The sequence below is a fragment of the Pseudopipra pipra genome, chromosome 5 (assembly GCF_036250125.1).
Source record: "Pseudopipra pipra isolate bDixPip1 chromosome 5, bDixPip1.hap1, whole genome shotgun sequence".
Taxonomy (NCBI): Eukaryota; Metazoa; Chordata; class Aves; order Passeriformes; family Pipridae; genus Pseudopipra; species Pseudopipra pipra.
In genome coordinates, this window is record NC_087553.1 from 31,559,904 (window position 1) to 31,575,914 (window position 16,011).

A 16,011-nucleotide genomic window follows, 5' to 3' on the forward strand; every position below is an offset into this window, starting at 1 on the left:
GGAAACCATATGCTCCTCCAGGTTTTTATCAGCTTATATGCTTAGTTTTATCAGCTGACGTTTCAGACACTGGCTGATATAAGATTCAGGGTGTACTAATTTTCAGAGGTGTGGTAACTTCTTGGATTTTACGGAAATGTTATGGCCCCTTTCAGGTGCTGAGTCATGGCTCAGATGTACCACAAGCTAAAAAGGAAAGTTTTTCTTCTTGCTAGCCTCCATTTAACATCATGAAAAGAAAAAGTCTTATTTTTTTCTAGGAATACTAGAGAAAAGTTATCCACGCCGAAGGAGAAAAGTCACTATTGGATGGTTGTATAAAAAATTTTTAAAGAAATTCTAAGTGCAGTCCAAACACTGCTTCATCATAAAACCTTTGGCATCCATATATTTATAAATAGGATGGCTTTGTAAAGTCATCTTACTCATGATACTAAATACTTAATCTTGATTAATATGGACCAAATTTAAATTTAAATACTGATTTTATAAGATCAGAAATCCAACTTGCAAGATTTTTTTTCACCAGAAAATAGGTTTACCTTTCAAGTTAAACATGTTTTAGTCTTTTTTTTCTTTTTTTTTTTTTTTTAAAGGCAGATAAACTTGTCTGATCTTACTCTCTCTGAGGTTCCAGGAATCTAAAAGTTAATTTCTTGTTACAGAGATAGATTGGGTTACATTGGTCCCAAATAGATTTTGGTCGACAGTTTAACAGTGAGAACAGCAGCACTGTTTTGAAATGGCCATGACAGCAAAAGTAACAAAATTCAGCTATTCCCTCACCCTGGACTATGAGGTCAGTGAAGCAGTCATTTCCAGACAGTGGGGGTGACCTTATGGGTCCCTATTAAACAATTAAAGGAAAAAGAATGGTTAAAAGGCAAACTCTGTGAATTTCCCTAAGTCCTTTTTTACTTTAACAATATATGGAACAGTACAAAAAGTTATTAACTTTGAAGTTGAATTTCCATGACAAAGAGGAGGGAAAGTTGAGAAGAAAGTACTCAATAGCTCTCATACCAAATCCCTCTACCCACAGTATTGCTTTTTGGCTCAACCTTAACACATTTCTATTTCAATATATAATCAAGTTAGGGAAAAAAATGTTGTTCTGGATCCCTCTCCACACCTACACATCTTCTTTCCAGAATCCCACAGTGTCAAGATTGTTCTGTCAATAGCTCGTGACTGAGTGATACATTTGCTCTTTTCAGTAAGTTTTTTCCAATTACATACGTGTAGCATACAAAAGAAATATATTGCATACACATATAAGACACAGGGTAGAAGAAGAGGCACAAAAGTGAATAAAAGATATTATGAAATGAAGGCTTTCATGAAACTGGTTTTAGTTAGAGAAAAATGAAACTTTTAACCATAATCAATGCTTCAAGCTATTCCGGAAATAATCCCACAGAAATGAAATGAGAATGAGGTACATGAAAGCTTCTGGGTTTGAAATAGTAACAGCTGTATCTAGAGAACCTGGACAAGGGGGCTTCCTATTCAAATATGTCTGTTTTAAATGGTATTTTTCATTCAAGCACACATCTCTGTCCATTAAAACAAAGGAAAAAAACAGGGCTAAGAACACAGAACAAACACCATATGATCTTCGATAAACAGCCTTATAACCAAACACCATGTAATTACTTCAAGAACTGAATGCCAAAAATATGTTGAGACTCCATGAAATGTACCCTTAAGGATTTGTGAAAAAGAATAGATATTCTAGGAGCTGTGCCCGTTTCTCCCATTTTGTTCCACATGAAAAAATTATATTAAATCAACTGAATATCTGGAAAGAATTAAATCATCGTCTCTCATTGGCAAACCTAAAGGAAAAATTCACAAGAAAGCACAGTTTTATATAATAAAAGTTCTCATGTTTCATGGAGTAAAAGGGAAAAAACTAACTGCCAAAGGGAAAGTTTTTGTTGCCTTTGGTTATTCTTCTTCTCAGACGATATATTATGGAGTTCTTGTCTCCTCCCTTTTATTATCTTTATGCAATGATTTAAAATTCCAGACATAATGAAATGAAACCATTTCGAATGTTATTGCAGAAAGTCCTACAGGATTGTAGCAGCTGACACAGTAACAGTCACTGGCACTGTACAGTAACAACCAAAGCTGACCGGTCTCCTCAGCAGGATTCTTTTTAATGATAAAAATGTCTGACTTATTCACTGTCCTTGAATTCTATTTAAAGTGGAATAAAATCTGCCTTTGTTAATGGTGTTTCAGAGGTGTAAATGAAAGCAAGAACTTTCTCAAAAGACTAAGCTCACCACAGGCTTCAAGTGATTTACCTCAGAGATGGCTTTAGTTCAGTAATGCTGTTTTAAAAGTCATGCTGCACTGCTCTTTAATTTATATTTAGTTTTGGCATATCATGTTTGTGTATTAGCTATCATTAAGCCATCATAAAATGTTCAGGATTCAATTTTTATTTAATCTACACTCTGACAGGAAAATCTGTTGATTTTCACCAGCTGAGGCTGTGTTCTTCAGAATTTACTAAGGCAAAGACAATTTATGAATACTAGAGATTACAAATGAGAGGCACACTTAAATCTCTGCATAACAGAGATAAACTGAAATGTCTGTTTTCCTTCCAGGATTGTGTGAAATAGTGGTGGTTCAGCATCTTATTTGTGGGTTTAGCTGCAACATCAGTAGCTGGGTGTCCTCTTATATCTCAGACCATTCTTCAGTAGCTCTTAATCTTTCCTTCATTTTTTTCCACTCCCTGCTGACCTCCCATTGCTCATTTTCCTTAGACAAATTTATTGATTCACACTACTTTAACCTCTGTGGTAAGCATTTCCCACTTTCCTGCTGAAGATTATATTAAAGAAACTGGAATTTTGAATAGGAAAAATGTAGCTTGCTCTTTTTCTTCTGTTATTCTCCATGATGCAACCTATGTGTTTTTCTTACTGATATTAATTTCTCACTCACTCTTCTTTTGTATTCCTTCTTCTTCCTTCTGTGGTCTAAATTTTGTCACTATCTGCTATGCTGTTTCGTATGCCTGAAATGTTATTTCTGTGCATGACTTTTGTCAATATTTTTATATAGCTCATTTATTAGAATATCTTCTTTCTGGTCTCCAGTACAGAAATTCTTATTTTTTTTCCTTCTCTCCTCACACATGTTCATTCAGATACACTCCATACATTAAAAATGCAGTTTCAAATACTCCTCCTTGACTACCATCTTGACCACATCAGGCTATAGATGAACATTTCTACCTATTCCATCTCCCCAGATGATAAAACTCAAGCTGCTGATCTTCATGTAGAACTTCTTCATTTGGAGCAAAAATCTCCGTTACTTGTTCTCACATAATCTAATTCATGCATTTCTGTGATTTTGCACTAAAACTACCGAAGGCTGTTCATCATCATGGGACAATTGTTCTATTGCTCTTACAGTTAAAAAACTTTTAAGTCCCCACCTGAATTTATACGTGGCTGACATAAGACCGTTTGCCATGGTGCCAGCAGATAATTTTTTCCCTGGTTACTTACAGTGGACCAATTTACTACCAAAAGGAATCAGCAAAATAACTGTGGGTATCTGGGCAAACAACACTATAATCACTGCATTGCTCATCAAAGGACAGAAACGAAAACAAAGCAACATTTATATAATGAAATTTAACACTGTGTTGCTTCTGCCTGGGTGGGGAATTTTTCTCTGCACCAGAGCCGTAGTTATTCCTTAACTCTAAAGATGGATGAATCTGGATTAATCTGAGTTTCCTAACTTCAGGAAACTTGTACAAACTTAAACTACCCCATGAATGATTCCCTCACACATTCACCAGCACAACTTTGTGTGAAAACAGGACATAAGCAATCTTGAAATGGCACCAAGACACAGTACAGTTGCAGTTATGTGGAACCCTAACTAACATTTTCCTTTTCCCTTCTGTGTGTCATCCAGTCCTTGGGTATTTTCCCAACACTTGGTCAGATCAGGTGCTCAATTTTTGCTTTGTTTGTCTCTTCTGTGTGATATACAGTAGTGAAATTTCACTCAATGGATGATTTTACCTGTATTTTAGCTATGTTGAATGTGCTAGATAAAGGGGCTTTCATCAGCCTATCCTGATCCTGTTTCTGTTAGTGGCAACATAGAGATGACAGAGATAGCAGAGCAGAGACCACATGGTAATTTGAGGCAGATGGTGAGCTAAGTAAATGCTGATTGCAGTTTAATTTTAAGCAATAAGGGTCAATGACACACTGTGCAGGCAATGAAAAAACAAACAAAACCCCCTAAAAGACAATCCTGAAAATCAGAAGTTTAAAGGCCATTTGATTACACTATCTCGAGATTCTTTGAACCTACTAGGATCTCTGTGCATGTGTGTGTAAATTAGAAAAACACTTTTGGAAAACATATATATTTCAAATAGAACTTAAAAACAATGTTTTAATACTTCTGTTCAACCACAAATAAACACAGAGTATTAACTTCGATATTTTTATTGGATATTTGGATTTAAAAATATGTCTAATATATGGAATATGTGGTCTGTAGAATAGTAGAGGAATTCACATGCTGCTCATCAACCAATGATAGTTTCCTTTATTGTCATGCTAATAGGAATCTGCACTTTTGCCGAACTGCTATCTGTGTTGATATTTTCTAAAAATTTTAAAACATGTTTTCCAAATATTTAATTGATATAAGTAAAGATCTGGCTGAAAACACATTTAATTCTTGTTCACAGGCACATTTTATAGGTAACAGATAAATCCATAGTAATTGTAAGAGCTAAAGCAAATTAATATTTTTCCTTAAAGTCTATGAGAAAGATCAAAGTTCTCACATTCTTTCTGCATTAGTGTCTCAAAGAATATGTTCCCAAGTCTATTCAGAAAAGAAACAGTTTAAAGAAGAAATTCAAAACAAATAAACAGAATTTTTGGCTGAAGGATTTTGTGTCTCTTATTTACAGTGTCAGAGGTCCTGGAGTCAGGCTGTGGTTAGCTCTGGCACAGACCAGCTATGTCTGTCTCACTCTGTGCAACTGGCTCACTCACTTCTGCCCCAAATTCCCTGACTACAGCACTCACTTCCCATGCTCCCCACTGAGGGCCACAGCTCCTTCTGTACCTCTCAGCTGTGTCAGTCAAAGCTTGTTGGCAGCTGTTAAAAAAGCTGGATAGAGCCCAAATTCTGTGTTGCAGTCAGGGTTGGATCATCCAACAAGACTCATACCCACAGTACTTGGAAACACACCTTTGGTTTTGGTCTGGTGGGTCCCCCATCAGATGGTGTGGATGTAGCCATTGTATTACTCAAGCTACCTGCATCCATCTGTGAAGCAGGATAGTCCTTGTTCTGTCACATGAAAAATCCTGTGAAGGCTGTCTTTTGCTAGAAGGGGAATTAAGGAGGGCTACTAAAGCTAGCATACCTACTAAAGCAGGTTTACCTTCTCCCTTCCCCATCTTCCCACTCCCTCATGCCATGAGACACCTCATGGGCCACAGTGGTGAAACTGCTCCCCTCTTTTACAGCTTGTCCAAAATTCTTGGTGCTATCCCACCCACTACACAGCAATGCTCTACCACAGCCTTTTTTTTTTTGAATATCAAGTATTTCAAAGTCAGAAACTGCTATTAAAAGGAAAGAAAACTTCCTATAACATGGAGACTGTTATGGAAAAATCTGTGCTAAAAGAAAACCTAACAGCTTACTCTACAGAAACATCTGTAATTAAAAAAAAATTACCTTGTTATTAGAGTAAAGGGAAGAAAACAAATTGTGGACAGTCAGTTGTACTGGCCATAGCAATCCTGCTGAGGATCAGCAGTGACAGATCATTTGCAGCTCTATTTTTCATTGTATGTACTTTGATTACATTAATTAAAAAAACAATCTTCTTGTCAGACATTCATATTTTGAAAACCCTACATGTTGGGTTACAATTTTAATATTTTATAAAATCCTATGAAATATATTCCAATACTTTATGCATATTTTATGCCTGGCTTTTGTAATAGGATGACTTCTATTTGAAAATAATTTTTAATATGAAAACCCCAATTTCTTTGAAAACATCTGAAAAAATAGTTGAGGGGAAAAGGGAGCTATTTTACCCTTTACAAAGAGCATTTTTCCTTTTTTTTTTTTTTTTTATTCCAGGGAAAACCACTCTTATATTCAATCCTTGATTCCATAAGAGATTAAGAGAATTAATATATTTCCAGAATACTAGACCAGACCAATCTAGTTTAAGATCAGTAGAGCTTCCCTTGAGATCAGTGCTCTCAGAGCCACTACCTTGGATACTGCTAGAAGAAACAATCAAAAGGACACAATGCATATATGCCATTGAAGGATGCAACTGATATTATGAGAATACAAATGGCACCTGCATGTCTGACACACTGATGCCTGAGCAAAGTCTGAAAATGACTGGTTTATACACTGCACTAATAATTCCCAGATTATATTCTGCAGTTTGGAGTAATTCTAATTGTTTGGATCACTGTAGATGAGAAGTACTTGCTAGTGAGTTGTACTGTTGTAAAATTTAAGTTACTACAATTAATTAATATGCATGCATTTTGTAACAAATTCAGTGAGAGCAGAGAATGTCTTTATGTTACAACTGTAGGATTAGTGGAAGGGATTCAAATCTAAATAGTCACACTATCTTCTTTACAAACATTTTTAACATTTTGTAAACATATATAGAGGGTATAAAACACTACAATATATGCAATACAAAATACAAAGGCCAACCTAAGAACACACATAAAATTTCATATTCAAAATTCATAGGATATTGGGAGAAATTTATGTTAATGAGAAAAATAACTTTAATTCACGACCTCAGTTTCAAATTTGCTCAGGCTATTGAGGAAATTATGTTACATGAAATCTTTTATAGTCTCTATCCACAAATTAAGTGTAGTACAAGAGTGTTCTTTTGAATAAAACACAACAAAAGCCTGTGCTCTAGTGAATTCCAAATCCTTGTCTTACTGAACTTTGTTTCTGGTTAATTTTTGAATCCCAAGGAACATCATTCATCTTTTAGCCATAAATATGATAACCTAGGTCTGAACTGTACTTGCTTAGCTAAGCAAAACTGCTCAGAAGTCTTCCATCTCTGGGGCCAGGAACTGCATTTTCCTGAAAGGGTCTAACACCACCAGTCCGCAGGCTGGGCTGGAACAGCAGACAATAGCTTTGTATGCTAATAAAAACCATTCTGCAATACCACATGCTTGCATACTCAGCAGTGCTCTCTTATATTCAACTATGTTTAAAGAAAGAACAGAGATTTCTTTCCCTGCTCCTTCTCAAAACTGATGAAAATTATACCTCTTAAACAGTAAACTGTAAATTTGGTTTCAGAAGAATGACAGTCTGTCTAATGTGAGTGAAATGTAAGCCAAGTATGTGAGTCTGAAGCTCTGACTCTCATCTTTGGCTTCAATGGGAATTCCTGAAACTGCCTTCATTAATGAACTGTAGTATAACCTGCATGTGTGTGCATGCATGTACCTGATAGACCAATCCACATTCGTTGTAATCCAATTAGTTATGAAAAGAGTAGTAAAAAGGTAGAAAAAACCTGACCCATTATGGTTTCTCCAGCAAAATCTTCAGAAAGTCCGTATCTCTTTCACTCCTATGCATGTTTACATAGAACAAGGAAAATTTTTATTGTAGGCACCAAACTCAATTTAGATTATATTTCAGTACTACCTGTCAGTTGTTTCCAAATCAAAATTACTAAATATCTTTAGAAAAAACATATTCTCCTGAGACTTTTTAATCAAATAAAAAGAAGTGCAAGTAATATAATTTGTTATAGAGGATATTTCAAACCTGTTTTAGCAAATTTTGAGTACTAAGAGCATATAGTATATATAGTAGCAATCTGATGAGGTTTTCATCTGCTATAAAATTTATAACATACAGAAAGTGTGAACAGTATGCACTGATGGATTTAACTTGTGGGCTGATTATACCAACAAATGTCAGAGATTTAAAATTAGAAATGTATTTAAGGAGGATCTTTGCATTTTACAAAACAGTCATGACAGCAAGCCTAGCTTAAGATGATTAAAAGCAGTAAGTTTGGATTTTGCTCATAGTTTACAACAAAGCTTAATAATTTCAGAAGCAGATATCGAAGATTCTAAATCACCATTTCTGAAAGAAAACTGGGATCTATCCATTCCTGTTGCTGTTACTATAGATTTGTTATTTGATTTGGCTGTAAATGGTCTCTGTTAAAGTTAATGCTTTTTTCTTGAAAGCTACAAAATTTCAAGTAGACCGAATGCAATGGTGAACCAGAGACTATATACATATGGTATTTTTTTCTTACATTTTTTACATATGTAAGAAAACAATATTCTGGGTGCTCATTTAGAAAAGCACAATAGCCTGATAGACAAGACTGCATGAAATTATTCAGAAATTTCACTATTAGTAATCAGTATTAAGCAGATCAAGCATATGCCTGACAAATTTTAAATAGCCATGTTGTTTTTTCTAGAAGCTTTAAAAAACCCTAAACAACCAACCAAAACAACCAAAAAACCCCCACAAAACCCCAAAACCAACCAGCTGGACAGGAAGTACCAAAAAAACAAAAAATATTTGAATGGTATTGGGGGAAAAAATCATACTACAAAATTTGACACTTTAATCTGCCTACATCAACCATGGAAGTAAGAAGTGACAATGAAAGTAAATGTAAAGGAAAAGAATAACAACATTTAAGTGTATGTGAATTGAAAGGAGAATCCTCCATCAAAAACCAAAAGTCAGGCAAATGTGAGAAATAAGACACTTGAGCTGATTGCATATGCATTGTGTACACATAATGGGTAGTTATTTCTGTGATTCTTTAGAAATCTTTTTTTATTCCTTGCATTCACTGTTTATGCAGAAATAATTAAATCTAAACAAGACTTTGGTAGTAAAAACAAATGCAGCTATTTCACATTTTCTGTTTAACTCTCTTTTCCCTCCTGTTTATGGTGATTTGCACACGGGATGGAACAGTTGGAGCACTCTAAATCCCTCTTTTGTACTTCTTTTAACTTTGATGAGCAAAATGGAAATGCTAATCCCTTCTCCAGACATGTGATTTCCTTCCTTTCTCCTTCTCTCTGAGACGTTTGTTTTTCTGTTCTCCAGCCTTTGTTCCCTAGTCCCAGCGAGGTTCTTAGGATGCTCCCCTTTTCCCAGGGCCCTAGGATGAACAAGGTTCCACAACCCAGCAATTCATGAAATACAAGTGATACTGAAACAGGCAAGGGATCTATCAAAGCAGTTTCCTACCTTTCCATCCTCTCACTCTGTCTTTAGAACAAACAAACAAAAAGAGTCAGAGTGTTTGGTATCACAGAAGGAAACATTCTACAATGGCCTGAGTTTTAGCCCTGAAACTCATTGTAGTAATTTCAACGATTTTAGGATTTCACATCATGCTTTCTCCTTGTTCAATATAATTCTGACAACATATTTTAAATTGGAAAATAAATAATAAATAATGATTCAGGAAATAATAAGGTCACAGACCAAAAACAAGGTGAGAAAAACTTTTATTTGGACATGAAGCAGACTTGCTGGTACAGTATGTAACATTCATGAAAATGTTGGAGGATTCTAGTGTTAAAGGCCTGGGAGAAGTAGGATTTCAAAGGTTAATCCAAGTGCAAAAAAGGAATGCTCTTTGTTACGCACCTTAGTAAAATTCTTCATGAACATTCAATGGCCATAGTTTGGAACACTAAATACTACTTTTATTTAGAAAACTTAACCCAATCCATTTGGATTAGGTTGTTGTACATATGTGGAGGTTAGAGAATATTGTTTGAATCATATTTTAAATTCTAAAATAATTTAAAAAAAATTCACAATAATAAATATCTTTCCAAAGAATTATGAATGTACATTGAAGGAGTTACATCTACTTTGTAGCAATTCTCTACAACAAAGTCAAAGAAAATAAACATTCTTTGTAGGAGGTTTTTTAAATGATACGTTTGCCACCAAATAATCTGAAACCTAAAATAAATAGATAAGAGTTTATAGGCACTTGAAAAGAAGCAAAGATTTGAAAAATAAATCGTATATATAAATTATCAACCAAATAGTGCATGATGTTTTATTACTTCAACTATGAATTCTCTCCTAGTATATGAAAAATGAACTACATCTTACACAGGGCTTTTAGGGAAACAATACAAACTTGCTTTTTCTAGAAATAATCTTTACATAAATTAAAATACATAGGGAACCAGACAAAAATATAAATTTTGAAATTTAAGACCAATGTTTTCTATACCCAGTGAGGTGATATTCTCTTAACAACTTTATTTTACAACTTTATTTTACAATATGACTCTTGCATCTGCTTGGTGAGCATATTCTGTAGTCTTTGGTTTATGCCCAGTGCTTGGTACCAGCTCAGCCTGACTATTTTGTGATATTTTCTTTTGTAAGTGTCCTACACTTGCTTCCTCATACTAACATTAACAAGCTCATAAGGTATAGCGTATCTCGAGAAATGAATACTCACAGACCTCCCTCTCCTGAATAAAACACAGCTGTCCCTGTTACACAATGTGAGCAACCCTGTTTTGTTCATCTGACAGATGCATTTCCGATCACAGAATGTGGAAGACTTGGAGGAAACTGAATGTGACTTTTTAAGAGACTGTGTAGCCCAAGCAGCTGAACTTCTATGTCACTATTACTGGAACACTCATGTATTACATCCCCTTTTGTAGAATTACTTCCTCTTCTGTAGACTGGCCCCTGGGCCAGGAGAAGGTGATCTTTTATTTTGTTACTACTGTTTTGTATGAAAATACATAAACATCTTTAATATTTTGCTTTATTACTCTTAGTCTATAGTTTCAGACCAGGAACAACTTTTAGCCAGGTGCCAAGGTGAAACAACAAAATGAATGAGTCATTTTGGGGCTCCCCTGTCACTCCTTCCACAGCTGGATATTATCTTGCTCTTCTTATAAAAATCACTACTAGACCTTTCCAGAGCTGACACAGCACGCTGAAGACCTCTACTTCTCTTCAGGGTGGCAGACTGAGAAGTTGACAAGAGGGAAACCTGGTACTATACCCAAATTCTTTCTGAACCTATGACAGAGGGTCAGACAGGATTTTTCATTTTATGGCAAAGCTAGCATTTATCCCACACATTCTTTCTTATACAAGTTCCTGGGGATGAATCTGTGAGGACCAAAAGAAAAGAAAGCAAAGAAAAACTTATATTTATATCAAGTGAATGCTGACAGTCTGAATCAAAGGCTCAGTGCTTTATAATCAAGGTTTTGGAAAAACAAGAATAAGACAACCCTGAGGCTTTGGCACTGAGTTCAAGAACACAGTTAGGAGTCACTGCACCTCCAAGAACTAGGAGAACTGAAATGGAAACAAAGCTGTCTCAGAAAACAGGGAAATAAATTAATTCATTTACTGCTGCCAGAAATTATGCAGTGGGAATGCATTTTAGCTAGGAATGTGTTAGGCAATGGTCAACAGCTGGATATGCTTCCAGATATAGTGCTCCAAAAACCACCGAATAAGATAGAACTCTCCATTAACTCTAGTGAGCTTTTAATCAAGACCAAGACAGCAAGATCTAGAGGCAATTGAGGAAGTTCACAAGACAGTAACTTAAACTGCACAAGGCCAGAGGATCTGGAAAAAACCCAAATGTCAGTGAAGGGACTAATTAGAGGACATAAGAAATTCACTCCCAAGTGTCCTTTAGTCAGACTCAGGAATTTCATTATCTTCTGTGATAACAGGATTCAGAAAGCACAAGCAGTGATCTGAATAAGGTTCTAGCTCAAGCACAGGTTTTCTGTGAGCTTTTTTTAAATGCTTGTGTTTTTTTCTCAGCGATACCACAAGGTCTATAAGTAGTCTTTTTTTTCTTTTATCTATTTTTTTTGTGTCTCTTGGGTTTCTAGCTAGTCTAGCATTGCTAGCATCAGGTCTTCTAGCATCCAAGATCAAACAAAATGCCAAACGTTAATTTAAGCATCAACTAAGGCCTATCCCCTACAGATATACCACTCAATCTGCAAGTTCTGGTTCTTTAAAGCATAAACTGAAACAAACAAAACTGTTTTCTTATTTGTGTGCTATACAAAACATCATGCTCATAAGCTTGTAAAATTCTTTGTGTAAAACATTCTTTTCAGATAAGTTTCCACAGCCCTAAAAAAAAATAGAAGACATTTGAATGTTTTTTAAGTCACCATTTTCCTTCAATTAATTTTACTTGCTTATTATTTCTGGAAAACAGGACCGACAAAGCATATTGTAGTCTGACAGGAATACAGTAAACCATTAACATCAAGATCTAGACACAAAGTGGTTTGAACTTCATTGGTCTTATAAAACAAAAAAAGCCAACCCATAGACAAAAAGATAGAAAAGTTTCAGGCCCTAGGTCTTGGTACATCTAAATCAAGTTAGTTGTGTAAGAATGAAGAACAACATTAATAGATATATGAATAAGTTGTTGTAGATAAGAGTTTTCCTTAAAGAATTGAAAATTGGGGTCTTTTCTACAGGTGAAAGCAATGAATACTAGACATGCCTAGAGACAATATGTTTTGTAAATAAAGGAGACTTGTTGACAGCGAGGATTTAGCACAGTAAATCCTAAATTAGCAAGTACAGCAGAAAATAATATACCTAAAAGTGGAATAATGTTAATTACTTACAAATGAAGCAGCATAACAATTACCAATTGTAAGCAGCAAGAAAGTGAAATGATGAATTTTGCTGCAGAAGACACAGCTATTTGCTTTCTTGTCATGAAGGAGCATACACAGGCATTGCAAGTAACTAGATCACTAACTTAGGGAGTAAACTGAGGGTACTGACCTGAAGAAAATGAATAGCAACAGGACATAATAGTGTGGTGTTTCCACTGTACTTACTGCCCTGATTCTTCATGGAAGAGGATGCATTTTGCAATGGGAAAAGACAGTGAATAAGGAAATTAAAAATATCTGATTTAAGGACTCAAGATGCCTGTTTTTATAGAAGCAATTCATGCTGAACCTTCCTTAGAAAGAAGTATGTCATCCAGGAGTAGTCACTGCACACTTGACTCAACTGCCAAAATAGTACATGACATCTAGTGCCACTTGATATGTCCCACAATATCCTATCCTCTACCTATCTGCTAACAGAGCTGTTGTTCTTCCACCCATTGACTTATCTGCCAAACCCAGTCAAACATCTTGAATTCCCTAGGCTAGCACTAGAAATTTGATGTTGGATATTCAAATTATTGACAAGCGGCTTAAAATTCTTAATGTGCTTTCAGTGTCTCATGCAAATTTGGCTTTCTAGGATAGTCTTCTTATTTGAAAAAAAATTAATGCATAAATTGCATAAAGCAAAGGGAATAAAGTGTCCTTAGCACATTTTAAGCTTATACATTAATCTTATATTACCTCCATAGAATACAGAATCAGTTATGTTGTTTCCTAACTGTTAATATAGGATGTTGACATTATTAGGAGGCATATTCCATTGAATCAATTCCATGATCAATTAAGAAAAGAGCTAGTTTGACTTATGCTAATAAGTCAATAAACCTATTTCTGCTGTAGTAGAGCACATGATACTACAGTTTATGCCTATCATTTGCAGCATATGATAAATGTTCATATCTATTAAGGAACTGGTATTTCCTCTAGAAGAAAAACATACTGAATAGAGTGTATCCTATGAGTATTGCCTCATAAGTATTTATAGAAAAATAAAGGGGAAAAAATACCTCTGAATGCATGCTAGATAATACCCACAATAGATGAAAATTCATTAAACATCATTACATATAATAAGCCACAAAATAGAAATGTTATACATGGGAAAAATTTTAACATATAACCCAATTTGTTTAAGCCTTGATTTTGGACACTGGAAAATTTGCATTTCTAGGCTATCATGTCACCCAAAAAGTTGTTTCCAGAATGGAACTGAAAATGTTACTGTTATATTGGTATTAGCAGTAAGAAATTTGAGGGGAAGGGGTAAAAAATTGTGACGTGAAATAAATGCCTTTTTCTTACAACAAAGCTTTGTTTGAGCTTCCTAAAATTCAGTTCAGAAAAATCACATATAAAGGTGTTTGAAGTCTGAGAAACTCCCTGAGCTGAGGTCTCCAGTTGAGGGTGGAAGCTGTACTACCTCCCACAACCCCAGAATGCAACTGCCATTCGTCCAGGTCTAATACCACTGGCTCTGCATTCCAAGTAACTCCATCCCATTTGAGAGAGTGGAAGCTAAAGGTAAGTTTTGGTACTTCTCTCTTAACTGAATTTTTATCGCTGGAAATATTTTTATAGTGTTTGTTTTATTTTATCATGCATAGTACTGATTCAAAGTCTTGCAGATTGTGGAGACTATTTATTTTTCCCTGGATATATCTTAGTTCCTTCCTATGAGAGGTGTACATAATCTTCTCAAAATATTTGATCTTACAGCTACTGTAGATGCCAATATCATTACAATGTGTTTCAATATATTACACATAAGGGAAATAGAGATATGCAAACCCTGCAAATAAGTGCAGATACTATAGCCATAAGTAAACAATTTTTTTCACAGATGTTATGTTTGCTGATTTTGTCTATATACATATACACAATTTAATACTTATCAAGCTATATACTCTTTAAAAACCTTTTTTACTTTGCAATTTGATATGAAAATAATTTTGAATAATGAGCGATTTTTTATTTAAGAATTGTTTATTTGGAGGAAAAAGTACACCAGATATGTTAGTACTACATTTTGGGTTAATAGATTATATCCTTCATAGCTGAATCATCTGGGATAAATGACACACAACAGAAAAGCAAGACTAAAACCACTATTGTCAAAAATAGGCAGAATAAAACATAAAGATGGAAAAAAACCCCAAGCTCTAATATACTTGTTTATTACAGAGAGTGATTACATTTTTATTTTGTTTCATTTTTGTAATGAAGCAGAATATCTTAGTAATATTGAAAGCTAATACTGAAAGGTGCAATTCATGTAAGCCTTCTCAAAGAGAAGCTCCAGTGACTCTAGCTTCTCCCTGAAGCAGCTGAAGTCTTTCTGAATAAAGCAAATGAGAGAAAAATGAATGCCTTGTATTACTGACCATCCCCAGAGGAATTTCATATCCTCATGCCTAAACCAGCTTCATAAAGACCTCTTTTCATGAAGCTAAAATTCAGCCTGTTTCTCAGCACATACATTCAAAAAACTGAGTCATATACTTCTTATATTTAATCTATTACAAGTAGCTATAGTTTTTAAATTAAATATTTAAGTGTGTGTCTTATGGTATCGCATCAGTAATACAACTTTTTAGACATATGCACTGTACATTATCACTGTGATTTTGGTGAAACTAATGTGAGCTGTAACTAAATCAGGATGTAAGTAAAGAATTCTGAATAGAGCCTTGTGTCAGGCATCTTATATGATAATAGTGAATGCATCACTTACAAGGAAAAAGGAATTAATAAACACTAGTGTTCAAGCTTAGCATGAATTTTCTACTATTTTACAAAATTCTGGAACTCTAAATGGGCGAGAATTCAATTTTACAGTTCTATTCTCCAAGGAGAACAGGTGACTGTACTACACTACCATTTCTCACTACTTTAAAAATGGTGTTGATTGAATAACGAAGGAATTCAGAGCACTGTCACTTATGGGGCTATAGAGGACACAGTTTTTAGTTTGCTCCCCAGACCTTTGCAAAAGTATGGTCCAAATATGCCACACCATTTAATCAATTAAAATTACATTCTGACAAAACAAGTGGGCATAAAGTGTTTTGGTTATGCTCATCCAGAGACAACAAAGAAAGTTTCTAATGTTTTCTAATAAATTTTTTTTGTTTTCTTTTGATTCTCTTGTGGTGGAGGAGAAAGATAAAATTACTTTGTTGTACATTTCAAA